Source organism: Sceloporus occidentalis, unplaced genomic scaffold (assembly GCF_023333645.1).
Source record: "Sceloporus occidentalis isolate IW3139 unplaced genomic scaffold, rSceOcc1.0.p SCAF_17, whole genome shotgun sequence".
NCBI classification, from domain to species: domain Eukaryota; kingdom Metazoa; phylum Chordata; class Lepidosauria; order Squamata; family Phrynosomatidae; genus Sceloporus; species Sceloporus occidentalis.
In genome coordinates, this window is record NW_028316997.1 from 5,850,025 (window position 1) to 5,864,643 (window position 14,619).

The following is a 14,619-nucleotide window of genomic DNA, read 5'->3' on the forward strand; positions in this document are numbered from 1 at the left end:
AATAATATATTTACATTAGAATTTTGGAGTTAATCAGGCAGAGAATTCTCAGATAAAATGGAAGCTTTTGTACAAAACAAAAAATAGATCACCATCATCTTACATCGTTTAGGTTGCTATTTGTTACATTTTCCCTTGGCTAAATGAGCAAGAGATCTAAACACACATAAGAATTACATAGGATATAGTTTACGTTGGACATCATTGGACTGTTTCAGTAGAAAAAAAATCTTACCATTATAAATACTAATTTACTCTGAAATAGTGGTTCATATGCCTCCATTAAACTACATATAGATGTTTCACTGTGGTAAGCAATCGCCCATGTTTGTGGATGCCAACATGTGTAATAAAGAAAGAACAATACACAATTTTGCGCACATAAGCAAGATTTTGCAGAATCAAACTTTTAGGGTTCAAATCCAGATTGACATAATTGGAATAGCAATGCCACAATCAAGGTGGTGGTGTGACCACATAATAATTAAAACAGCTAATTGATGTTGTAAGTCTTGACTGATATGCATTGAATTAACCATTATCCTGTGCTTTCATGACAATTAACATAATTTGAGCTCCTCTGGCACTTTTAACATAATATCTGAAGTCATCTGTACAAAAACACCTTTTTTTTAACCACAGCTATTGCCTCATAGGGTCTTTATAGATATATTCATAAGCAAATTTAGTTGATTAGTATGTATACTATGAAAGCTAATTACTGACCTCAGTGTTAATTCACACCCACTCAGCAATAATTGTAATGACCTTCACTGCGCATCAGCGTAAATCTGTGCAATGAATGTTCAATCACCAAATGGTAAGTTTTGCCAATAATTATAATAAAGTACATTTAAAAAGCTGATTTATCAAGGATCCTCCAGGGAAACCTTCCTATATATAAATGATAGTTCTTTTAAAGAGCTAAATGCAAGATTAGGCAATGTAATTTAATGAAACTGTTAAATTAAAGATTTAACACATTTGAATTAATAAGGTTCAGCAATAAGAGTCACTGTACTGCATAATAGGTGTATCGATCCTGTGCTATTAATTCCTTCACATTTGCAGTGAAGTAAATAAATATATATGTGTGTGTGTGTATATATACATCCATCAACCTTTTTTCCCCGCCATAACTTATATTATTTGTGGGAACCACTTACTACCCAAAGCCATAAGCAATAAGCCTGAATCCAACCTCATGCTGACCATTCCAATTAAGGATAAAACAGTTGTCCATGAGTGGTGATCTGGCTATCTCGGCCTTATCTCGGACATTTGCCCTAAAGTTCATCATAATTCATCTTAACATAATTAGATTATGTTAGAAGAGAAAGGACCACTAAAAAAAACGAATAACCTGTAAACTTCTAATAATCTAGTTAACATTCAGGTTAAAATGGACAAATCTTCCTTAATATATATATTTATATTCTAAATTTGTGTAGAATTCTTTCAAACACAAATTACAAATAATTAGAATATCATTATCATTCACCCAGAATTTCAATGTCAATTCACTGTAGCTTTCCAGATGCATAGCTTGGAAGATGCATTACCAGCCTGCTTAGAATGCAGGCAATGTAACTACTATCTTTATGTGTACTTGACCTCTTTTATGTTAACAGGGAGACTCTATTAATTATTTTCCGCTTAAACCATGCGTTTAACCTCTTTTGCTCCATCGCTAGACCCCATGGCTTCATGAGTGTGACCTCGACACAGACGTTTTGACATTCAATATCCTTGCTGCCTGATGCTAAGCCTGAATGATCCAGTACATATTTGTTACAAAAACCAAAGAACAAAATTTCTGTATAGAAGAAATCTATGATTCTATGTAAGGGTTTTACAAGTGAATAAAGTCAATGGAGACAGTCCATTTATCTAATGTAGTGGTTTTGAAGATTAGGTAGCTTAAATCTAGTGTTTTTGGCTGTATTACTAGAGTGAAGGAATTGCATAGGTACCAAATGAGGACATACTGCCAATGTGTGAGGACATATTGTATGCTTTGTTGCTGACAATTACATGATCATAACATCAGCCAAAATAGCAAGTGTGTGTCTAACATGATGGACTATGAGGAAGCCTAGGATGTGTATTGAAGCCCAAGGAGATCACCATCTACTACAAAACTGGAATGAATAGTCAGGTGCAGTCTCAGTCAGATACAGGTAACCTGACAGTGTGGTAATACCCACATAATGTACTTTGGCGGATTTAAATGTTCTCTTAGCCCTAAATACTAAAGTAGCCTGGAGTGAAAATATATTATTTATTACACACATACATTGATATTTCCATGTTGATACATTCCTACTATTATAAATAAGAGTTTGTTCCTATTGTGTGACCTGCTGTAAGTATTACTGTGACAATGAATAAGAATATCTGTGTTTTGGGGTTCGTGTCACATCTGTGTACATTCTTCTGCGTATCACATAAAGACCCCACTTATATCACTTTACTACGACTTATTACACTCATACTTATATCAATGCACAGCCACTAATTACTTACAGACCCCACTTATATCACTCTACTGCCTTACGGACCTCTCATATGCCCTATCTTCCATCCATCCATCTATCCATCCAAACATACATACATAAATAGATAGATACATTAAACAAATGCAAGATTAGACACTAGACTTCAATTATTAAAATAGCTACAACCTTGGCCAGATAGTTGGCCGGATATATAAGTTTGGGTTTTAAATTAACTGCTAAACATTTAATGGCTGATTTATTTAAAACGTAAGAGTAGCGACAGCTTTTTCACACTATACAAAATTATATATTTTCATGGTGGTACCTAAGCTATGGGAGGTTTTTACATCTTAGATGCAAATAAAATGCTTTCCATAAGCACATTTTCCCTGCCTTACTGATACACTGGTAGTCTTTTTCAGATATGCACAACTATGCAAAATAAGTGATGCTTGCATGGATTTACTGGATAAAGCCACATGTTCAGGTGTTGCCAGCATTCTGTAGAATAAAGCTCTAAATAAATACACTACTTGCTTTACTTGAACATGTTGTCAGCTAATCCTTAAGTGGAAAAAAATAAGAATTCTCTAAGACTGATACCACTTTTTTTTTCCACTAAAATGCTGTATGTCATTCATAAACCAATTTGGTGCAAACTTATGATTCTATACATCTTTTTATCTTGTAATCCTGCATCAATGCCAAAAACTAGAGAAAGCTGGAAACCCCAGGTTTTCCCTTCCATTTTGTTTCCTCTCATCTGTAATGCAATTGTTGAGCTAATAAGCAGAACTTATACCCCTCTGACCCTTGAGAAAGTGGATGTTCAATGCACTAGTACTATTGTAACTGGCATCACATGCAACCAGGAGTGGAGCCAGTTATCTTATAGGGGGGCGAGTTTACAGAGTGTAGGCTGTACTTAACCCAGGTCTGCATTAAAAAAAGGCAAAGCGTACATATGTCTAGGGCCAGCGTGCAACAAGGGGCCCACCAGCAACAGGAAACCCACCAGAGCCGGCCCTTACATAGGTCCCTCTGGGTTACGGGCGCCAAAAGGCACTTTAATAGGGGCTGCAATATTCCACCCCAAGACATGTTCTTTCGGGATAGAGTCATTGAGAAATTGGAGCATCTTTGCACCTCTCTTTCTCCACAAATCTCTCTGCATTATTCTGGCCTCTTGCAGAGCCAGGGGGCAGCCTCTACCTTCCATTTAGTCCAATTCCATCCAATTGGGGAAAAGGGTGTGTTGGAAGCTTTTGTGGAAGTGCACCATGATTATCAAAGAATATGAGGGGTCTATTTGGCCCATTCCAGATGGAAATGTTTCTGCAGTCATTGAAAGCCATATGGATCACTTTTTAGACAATCAACAGAAGTAAAATGGTGGATTAACCGCACTAAAAACCTGTTAGTTGGCTTGAGTGTGCCTCCCAGGACATAAGGAACCCAGGAGTTTGTGAGAAGACCCATTAAGGTATAGTGTCCTTAACTGTTCTGTAAATATAAAATGTGGGGGTTTGGTACATACACCATAAACTCTGTTGGATGTACATTGAACACATTGTCTCTTGGAGACTGAACTAAATATACAATGTAATGTGTCATAGCACTTCATCATACCCTTCTAAAAAAACGAAGGCAAGTACCATAGGATACATAACACATGTATATTAAACCATGCATTTATCATCAATATTATTGGTACTTTAGCTTGAACAATTTGTTAACTCAGCTAACAGACTTTTATTGGTATTAACATTAATTACATTTGCAAGCAGCCACAAGACTTACAGGAAGCTTAATGTAATGTGAATTATTACACCTGAAATTGCCAGTGGGAAAGGTAGAGAAAAAGGTGAAAGTCTAACTCTAATCACCTATTTCATATAAATAAAATTACAAGTGAGGGAATGACTGTATGGTTTAGCTCCTGAAAGCAAATCCTTTAAGTGTGTCTGAAAAGGAAATGTCATGGTTCATTGAAATAAGACTTCACCTTTGTTTTACAATCTTATATTTCTTTATGCGGATATAGCATAACTGACACTAACACAATTAATTGTAAGAAGGACTATGAAATCATTTAGAACTTCCATCATACTGTAAGAACATTGCTTTCATTTTTCTATTCTCATAAATATTATATATGAATAGATTTAATGAAAAGCAATGCCATTCGGAAAAGATAATTGCTGTTTAGTCCCGTGATGAAGTCATATCAATTATTTGAAATGTTTAGTCACCGTAACCCAGAATACCTGAAGGACCAGCTACCCTTTAATGCCTACGACATGATAGTTTAGAAGATAAAATTGTAAGCATCAAGGAGTTTCAAATTTGACACTCTGGTTCCTACTAGATGCCTATTCCAAAAGAACATTTGATACCCCTAACCCTATGCATAAAATTGGAAACAAGAAGCTGGGACAATCAGCACTGTATCTGAATGCACATAATATTTCTTAATGTTGCTTTTTTGCTTCTTTGTTTTTTGTTTTAACTGTCAACATTTTGAAGTTTTTCTAGCCACCTGTACCTATGCCAATAAATCCATTAAGCATGACAAATTATCTTAGACCAGACAATGTTGTATATAACATTGGCTTTTTATTCATGTTCGGTGACTGGGAATGCCCATTCATTGAAATACTCTGGACCCAAGCATTCCAGCTGCTACTCTGCTTGCTAAAGATCTTTGTCTGCCTCTTCTAATCCGGTCACTACAAGGTTCATCTAAATGGTCTAAGAAACGGATCCAACATATTTGTTTAATCATGTAAGTGTGCATTGCTAGATGTTGGAAAACAAGAGTAATTTTCCAACTGGATAACTGGAAACTGTAATTGGACATGTAATTGACTCATACAACAATGGATTATATTGTTCAAATGTGGGGGGGTCATATCACAGATTGGGGATACTCAGGAATCCTTTCTGAAATTGTGGATGCCCTGTCATATATTTTCCTTGTTGATTTGATGTTTTGAATTTATTGATAAGATGGCGAGGGGGGGTTACAATTTCCTTATGTGGATATCCCTTGAGTAGCAGGTCTGCTGTTAGGATGGTCCTCCTTGGGTACATAACCTGGTGCTTTTTGTTCTATTTGTCATATGGATAATTTTGTGGTAGAACTTATTGTAGTGTGGCACACTGTCTCTGTTGTACATCCATTTTTGCAATTTGTTTGTGGAACTGAAACCTTTAACTGAAAATAATGTGTGATTTTCTTAAGAAGTTATGAAAATATTTTACCAATATTAATTATTTTTAGTTGTATATGTTCTGCATATAATTCACTTCTGTGTATTTAGAAATAAACAAAGTTTACTAAAGACTTTTTTCATTATTTTTAAAGAAAGTTTATTTACTCTTACTGTGGTATGATCTCATGTTAATATTAATCAAGTTCTAAATGAAGGGCTGTTATTAAAGGGACAACTCTAGGGTGAAATCTTTATATGAATTTGTAATAATGGTGTAGATGATTAAACTATTTTTATGCAATCTAATATGTCTGACCACTATTTGTAAAGTCCATTAATTGTTGTTGTTGAACGTTATCTCAGTAACCTCTACTTAAATTTAAAAAAAATATTTTTGGCTAATCATTAATACATTATTTTTGAACATAGCTAAATTTGTCTTCTAGTGTCAACCATAATTTATTTAAATGTATTAAAGAAAATATGTATGTAAATAAGATTTACTTAAATTGCCCCGAGTTAATGTAACTTTGTTATTTTCTTTTGACTAGTTTATTATCACATCCATGCCATGAAAACAACAGAGTTTAAAATCTACAAATATGACTGTACTTTATGAAATATTTAATATAATCCACAGAGTATCACAAATATTCACTTTATCCAATATTCCTCAGTAGTACATTGTTGACTCAATAATTACAGTTACACCAGAATAAGAATCTAATTTCTTACAATACATGTATTACTATTGTACTTACATACCATGTAAATAGATTATTGCATTGTGTGCTTCATTATATTTTTTAGATATCAGTATAAACTCAGAAGGCCTGTGCTATCTTGAATTTGCTAATAGTATATTTTGATATTAAGCTCTCATTTCAATTAGAATATTTAAAAGATGAACATTAAAAAGAAATTACAATGGCATTTCTATTGTCAACTGACACAATAAAAAAAATCAAATTAGAGTCAGTGCCACATTTCAATTTTAAATGAAATCTAGCTGAAGAGTAAATAAATTGAAATGCGCTGTATTATTTAAAGATTCTTAATTAAAATATTTTGTACTCAGAATGTGAAGCTCTGCAAACATTAAATATAGATCACTATATCTGAAGAAGTATGCCGCAAAAATTAGTTAGTATCTAGTCAATTGTCTGCATCCTCCAGCTTTTTAAATAGTTTATCAGCCCCTAATATTTATAGAATTTTATGTGAATTTGTTGAAGTTACTTAGCTATTAAAAGGCTTAAAATACACCATACTGCTCATTTTCTCCCATATTTGGTGTTTTTTATTTAGTGGTCTAATTTGCAATGTTTTCTGTTTAGTATTGCTTTGGACTAGATAAAAGGAAACTGATGCTATTGAAATACATTCAAAAAATGAAATAAATGTACTACTGTATGCACTTTGGTGAATGGTTATTCTGTGTATGTATGTATATATGTATGTGGTAGATAAAAAGTCAAAACGCAAATGCATAGTAGATTTAAAATTATTAATAGATTGTATATTTGGAGATGGCATCAATTATTGGCGCTTAAAATTATTCTCTATCACATACTATATCACAACCAAGAGCAAGCAGAAAAAAACAAGCAACTCATTTCTTTATATTGCTACAGAATCATAAAATTAGAAATAAAAGACATGAAAAAGAAAGTGTTGATCCGTAACAAAACCTTGTGCTCGGCATGAAAGAAATGCACAATATAAAGAGACAATTTACAACTTTATGCTCTCATAAAAGAAAGTTGTTTTATTATACACTCATTGACTAGAAACCATCAGAATGTGACTTTGTGCATATATAATGCAGCATTATACCTTACCTCTATCGTCAAACAAGAATGTAAATTGTATATTTTTAGCTATCATTCGAATATTTTGTTTGCTGGCTTTATGAATATTGTGTCATATAGATTTCCTGGAAAGTGACATTTTACCATAGGTCTAGGGAAAAAAAGAACATGTTATATCGTTATGTAAAAAGCAGTAGGTCAGGTAAATAGCTGAACTGCAAATCAATTTACTTGTGCCAGTTTTTAGCACCTAATAAACAAGAGTTTAGAACCACTAACCTATACATGAGTGCATTGACTTTAACAGTTAAATTAAATTAGTGTTCTTCAACGAGGTATTCTTGGTCTCTAAAAGAGGAGAATTGTCACCTTCACATCATTAAGCACAACAAAGTTAATTCACTAAAACTAGCTAAAAGTATAATGGTTTGGGAAATGACTTCCTCCTCGGTAAAACAGAAAAAGCTAGCATATTAATCAGTTTTCTGTCCTGCAATCAGAAATAATGTGACAGATGTGTGACTTCCATATGTCACAAAAAGGTAGGGTTGACATGGTTGACAGGGTTGACAGGTTGACACCCGATACATTGGGTGGAGAGAGTCCTGCTGGCAAACTTATAATCTTGAGGTAATGGGGTAAGGACAAACATAAGGGAAAAGGTGAAACAGTTTAAATATAAAGTAATTTTAATAGCTAGTTTCTGTTCTGTAGCGCATTTTAGCAAAAGGGTGCGGAAATCACTACTACTCATATACCATACACAAATATAGGCAACTGGACCATGATGCTGTCTCTGCCTGTAGTTAATTCATTGTCCAATTGTTCCTGCAGCATGATAATAAGGCTTCGTAGTTAGGGTATGTCATCATGTTATGGGAACAACATTTCACTTTTAGCTCAGTTCTATTTATGACACACATTATTGCTTACTGTAAGATGTATACACCATTACACCATTATTGAGCTGCAGAACACAGAATCTGGAACAGATACATATACACCTTTAGAATATATCTGAGAAAAGTATCTATGACCCGGCTAGTCCTAAGCATCTGTGATATAGAAACACTACATCATAAAACATAAGTGGTTCTCTAGGGTGCACTCCACAGAGGGACCGGTGGGCCGAATGTATATGTTGTTTAGCACAGATGCACGAAGAACACAATCTACTACCAGCCCTATTTACTAAAGGCCAAATATTACAAAGAAAAGGTCACATATGAGAATTTTTATTTTAGGGTATCCACTGTTGATAATTTTCCTTTTTAAAAGGAGAATCATCCTAATTCCAAAATAGCATGTAGTGGTAAATCAGTGGTTATTAAACAAGTCAGATATATACTTATTATATATAAGTATATGTTTTTTTGTTGGTTTTTTTGAATGTTCCCTCTAGATTGTAAGCTTGCATGAAGGGCCCTGTTTTCCTAAAGGAACGGTTCATCTTAGTCAATTTTAGAAGGTTAGTCACATCCTTTGAATATATCTTCTGTAAGAAAGGCTATGTAAGCTGTTGAAGTTATAATAATAATAATAATAATAATAATAATAATAATAATAATAATAATAATGTCATGCACACTAACAGTAATACCGGTAAATGAAATCAAGGGAACAATTTTTCCAGAGGTATGTCACCACCTTAACAGGCAAGATTTACAATGATACAACGATTCTGTATTTTAACTAGTGGATCCTTTGAGTATACATCTATCCACAGACTTGTAGTTTTGCATCAATATGGAGACTATGACAGGGTATCAACTGAACTATTCTCAGACAAAACCAAAGGAATACTAATATAAAAAAATGAATGCAGTTGGCGGAAAAAAAGAAACAGCACAAAAAAACTCCAATGCTGCACTTTTGAGTTAATCAAATGCACTGTTATCTGACAAGGTCTTGCAATAGCTGTCATGTCTATATTAGCAATTCAAAGTAGGTACCTCATTCTCCTGCACACACAGAATTTAATATGCTCATACTGCGACACGTGCACTACAATAGTGGATAAATACTGCATTCTAAATAATGAAGAAAAGCCTATAACAGACTTATGTACTCATTTAATAGTACTATTATCTAGGATGCAGTAATAATAATTAGATGCTTCAGTTTGACAATGTCTTGCAGTAGCTGTCACCTTCTACTGTTAACTGGGTAGGTTCACACATATTAAGAAGCACATATCATTTTTCTAAATTTGAATTTTATTCATAATGCCTAAGAATAATAAATCCCCTCGACACTGGTCACATAGGCACATAAGCCTAGTTCATGGGCATCTGTGCAAATGGGGAAAAAACGAGGTGCTACTGGGTTTATTGTGTAATTTACTATTTTCAAGAAATTGAGGTTATTGAAATGAAAATAAAAGTAAAATTAAAAATGAATAAAAGTGAACTTTCCAATCTCCAATTAAAAAAGTTTACAAAAAAAATAATTTAAAGGTGCTGTTCCACATAAAGGTTTTCCGAAACTTTTTCGGATGTCAACATTATTATGTGCTACTATGGTATGTATCTTAAATAAGCTTTTTCCTTTTGTTCTATTTTCTTGTTGAAATCCTTTCCGCAGGGCCTATGAATCCTATCTCTTTTCAATGCTCAGCCTCGCAATCTCTGACACCACAAAAGGGGCGTGACCTTTAGGGTCTTCCCATCAGACCTATCACACAAAACATCTGTGGTCAGACTGCTGTGATGTAATACATAGAAGAGGGCTTTGGCGGAGGGACATATCCCTTACAAAAAAATTACTGCAGTTTTTCTGAAGTAATACTGCAGTTTTTTTGACATGAAAAAACTGCAATACTGCACTTTTACTGCAGTATTACTGCACATTTACTGCAGTTTTACTGCATTTGTACTTCACTGTACTGCAGTGTTACTGCACATTTACTGCTCTTTTTTTTTATATTGCAAACCTACAGTTGTATTGCATTTGTACTTCCGTACAAAAACAACTGCAGTAAAACTGCAGTACAGTGAAGTACAAATGCAGTAAAACTGCAGTAAATGTGCAGTAAATGTGCAGTAATACTGCAGTAAAAGTGCAGTATTGCAGTTTTTTCATGTCCAAAATACTGCAGTATTACTTCAGAAAAAATGCAGTAATTTTTTCGTAAGGGATATGACTTTTGAAATATTACAGTAACCTAGAAACAAACTTTTAAACACAGCTTTTAAGAGAAAGGGATCATTAAGGAGAAAACCACAATGCCAGATAGCTTTCTTTTACTTCCCTCTACATGATACAGCACACATCTGGGTATATTTTAAGAAGCCCCTTAGGTGAAACAGCACCTTTAACTACGTCATTCACATTCATTTACACACTACACATAGAAAAGTACTTGAGCTATATCGAGCAGATTAGCAGCCACGCACCCTTTAATCATTAACTAAAGTTGTGTCAGGACAAGACAAGACCAAATAGGCATCTTTAGGTGAAAGCTGGTAGTTGAAATGAAATGTGGTAGGTTTACATTAGACTTGTGCATTCTGATTCATACAAACATGTTTTTTTTTAATGGAAATTGCCTGTTTCATGTGTTCGTAGAAATCTCTGATAACCATAAGGGTCCCCCAAAAAATGACGAAAATGAATAGCAAAAGTGCCAAAAAAGTGTTCGTCATTCCTCTAACCACTGCCATTACAAGCCATTTTGGCACCATTACAAGGCTTTTAGCGCTCCTTGGTGAGGTAAAGTGGGAAAGGACTGATAGGTGGAAGTACCCCAAAAAAAGGGGGGATAGTCTGATTGATTGTTATGGCTGTGATTGATGGGTCTAGCAACCTATGGGTTTTCTCCTTCCTTTTTCACTCTGGCCAATCAGCATTTACAAGGGGAAGGGACAGGCATTAGATATATAAATGTGCAGATGCCATTTTAACTTGTCAGTAGCAGTTATAGATAGTGATGGGAAGTTCGGATCATTAAAGTGAATCGGATCATTTCGATTCGTTCACTGAAATGATCCGATTCATTATCCGAATCTTCGGATCACTCAGTGTGACTCACAGGAGTTACTGTTTTCCAGTAACTCCGTGCAGGCACACTAACGATTGGCCCCGCCCCTTTCATTATGAATCCTCCCTCCTGCCTCCAGTGATGTCAATGAAGGCAGAGAGTCGTTCAAAGATTCGGATCTTACAGGGATCCGAATCTTACAGTGATCCGGATCACTGTAAGATCCGGATCACTGTAAGATCCGGATCACTGTAAGATCCGGATCACTGTAAGATCCGGATCTTTGAACGACTCTCTGCCTTCATTGGGATTCGAATCAGTCAGATAATATCACCATACTGTTATAAATAAATACATTAATAATCACTGCCCCCAGGATTTACATTCCCCTTTACCTGCAACTGTACCTTAAGCTAACTTTATTAAATTAATTAAATTAACCCTCACCATTAAATTAACCCTGAACACCCCATCAACCATGTCTGCCCCTAAAATTAACCCTTAACACCCCATCAACCATGACTGCCCCTAAAATTAACCCTTAACACCTCATTAAGCATAACTGCCCCCAAATTAACCCTAAACACCCCATTAAGCATAACTGCCCCCAAATTAACCCTAAACACCTCATTAAGCATAACTGCCGCTAAATTAACACTAAAGACCCCATTAAGCATAACTGTCCCTAAATTAACCCTAAACACCCCATTAAGCATAACTGCCCCCAAATTAACCCTAAACACCTCATTAAGTATAACTGCCCCTAAATTAACACTAAAGACCCCATTAAGCATAACTGCCCCCAAATTAACCCTAAACACCTCATTAAGCATAACTGCCCCTAAATTAACACTAAAGACTCCATTAAGCATAACTGCCCCTAAATTAACCCTAAACACCCCATTAAGCATAACTGCCCCTAAATTAACACTAAAGACCCCATCAACCATACCAATTTATTAGGTAATTTATCTGGAGTACATACAATTAATTTAGGGGCAGTTATGGTTAATGGAGTATTTAGGGTTAATTTCAGGGGCCGTTATGGTTAATGGAATCTTTAGGGTTAATTTCAGGGGCTGTTATGGTTAATGGGATCTTTACGGTTAATTTCAGGGGCAGTTATGGTTGATGGGGTATAAGGGTTAATTTTATGCTGATGACTGAGGGTTAATTTAATTAATTTAATAAAGTTAACTGTAGGTGCACTTATAGGTAAAGGGGGGCAAACTTAGGGGAATCTAAATCCTGGGGGCAGTGTGAACATTATTAATGTATTTATTTATAAAAGTATGGTATCAGTAATATTCTCTGTAAGATTCGGATCCTTGTAAGATTCGGATCCTTGTAAGATCCGGATCCCTGTAAGATTCGAATCATTTGAATCATTGAATCATTCGAGTCTTCGGATCATTCGAGTCTTCGGATCATTCGAGTCATTGAACGAGTCTCTGACTCTATGAGTCATCGTTCCTCTGTGAATTAATGAGCTGTAACCTGACCCCAGAGTCTGTGTGCTCTGCAGGTGACTCACAGCTCTAGGATCAGGTTACAGCTGAATGATTCACAGACTGAACCGCTACAAATGAATCGTTCAGTCTACTGTACCGATTCATCCGGATCACTAAAAAGAACCGGATCAAATGAACGATTCGTTCATGATCCGGACATCACTAGTTATAGACTGATGAGAGTTGACTGTGTGTGGCAGTCAGTGACAGCATAGGTGAGATTGATGATGATTGCTCATCTACCATCCTGCAAGTTGATTAATATTTCATTTTAGTGCAGAAAAGTTATTAGGGTATGGTGAATTGGAGAAGCTGCAGTGTACAGTGTGCAGACATTTTTCCCCATTTATTTTAGAGCTTTTTTTCTCTTTAAACATTAACAGAGGCAAAACCTCTAGTTTCTGGTTAATACAACACCATAATATTTTTGACACAATCATACTTTTGACTGTGCTTCCACACATTGTGTTTTAGTTGTTTATTAAATATATACTGTTCCTAAGTAGAGTTTAGTTGATTAAGGCAATTGCCTATTTATGCTAACTTGCCAGCCAAACCTCCAATGGTAAAAGTTGTTATGGATGGGGACTTTGTGAGTTTGCGCTGCGCAGCAGATACTGTATACTACACATGGTGGTAATGGCAGCTATTCTGACTGACAGGCAGTCAGTAAGCTGTCAAAACTGAAAAGTGCCCTAAGATTGCCAGGAACTATTACTGCAGCATGATGCCAAAACCAGCAGCTGGGGGGCCAGGAGAAGGCAGGTATACATCACCACCATCTACTGCTTGAATTTCACCCTGTACATAATGGAGCGGATCCTAGAGCAGCAGTGGGCTTTTCACTCCATGTTCTCTAGCAAGTGGTGGTCCTAAAGCCATTCAGGGATGTCACCAAGAACTTAAGCCAGGGTAAATGCAAGCTATCATGGACACTTTATTTGCCAGTGCCTGCCTGCCTAGGCCAATTGCCCTGCTGGTGCTGCTGCTGCGGCTCCTCTCTTACCTTGGGGGCTAGTTTTTTAAACTTGTGTAGTATTGGGAGAATTCAGTCCTGTACCAACATATAACATAAAAGAAATATAAGGAACAGTGGTGAAAGCATATTATAAATGCAGATATGGTTGCATGCCTGCCTGCCCAGGTCCTGTTCCCTGCTCCTCCTCTCTCATTCATAATTTTTTTACATTTCTATAATAGAGGGGAAAATCTGTCCTGCATCAACATATGAAATAATAAAAATGGTAAGGATTATTGGCAAAAGCATATTATAAGAGGATCTGGACCCTGCAGGTAAAATACTTCATACAGGATGTTAAAGAGATGATAATGCTCAACAATTGGCCAAATGGATACTGCTACATACATTTGCAATATAACAACATTGATTTGGTATAAATCATTCCTGTCTTCCTCCACAGGATGTTTTACTGGAAGATGTCATAATAGAAGGATGTATGCAGGACATAAACCTCTGAATGTCATGTTAAGTGCATGTGGATGTACATTACGCTAGTAATTGTTGCAGTTGTTCATCATACCACACACATATAGTGTAAACAGTAGTATGTGTTATGACATAATTGGGCCATGAGTTGAAGGAAT

The 14,619-nt window shown here is 35.5% G+C and overlaps 1 protein-coding gene across 1 annotated transcript in view; it reads right to left on the reverse strand.

Moving 5' to 3' along the window:
• LOC149302781 (mitochondrial inner membrane protease subunit 2-like) overlaps positions 1-14,619 on the reverse strand; it is a 484,643-nt gene that overhangs the window by 164,455 nt on the left and 305,569 nt on the right. The window lies entirely within an intron of this gene.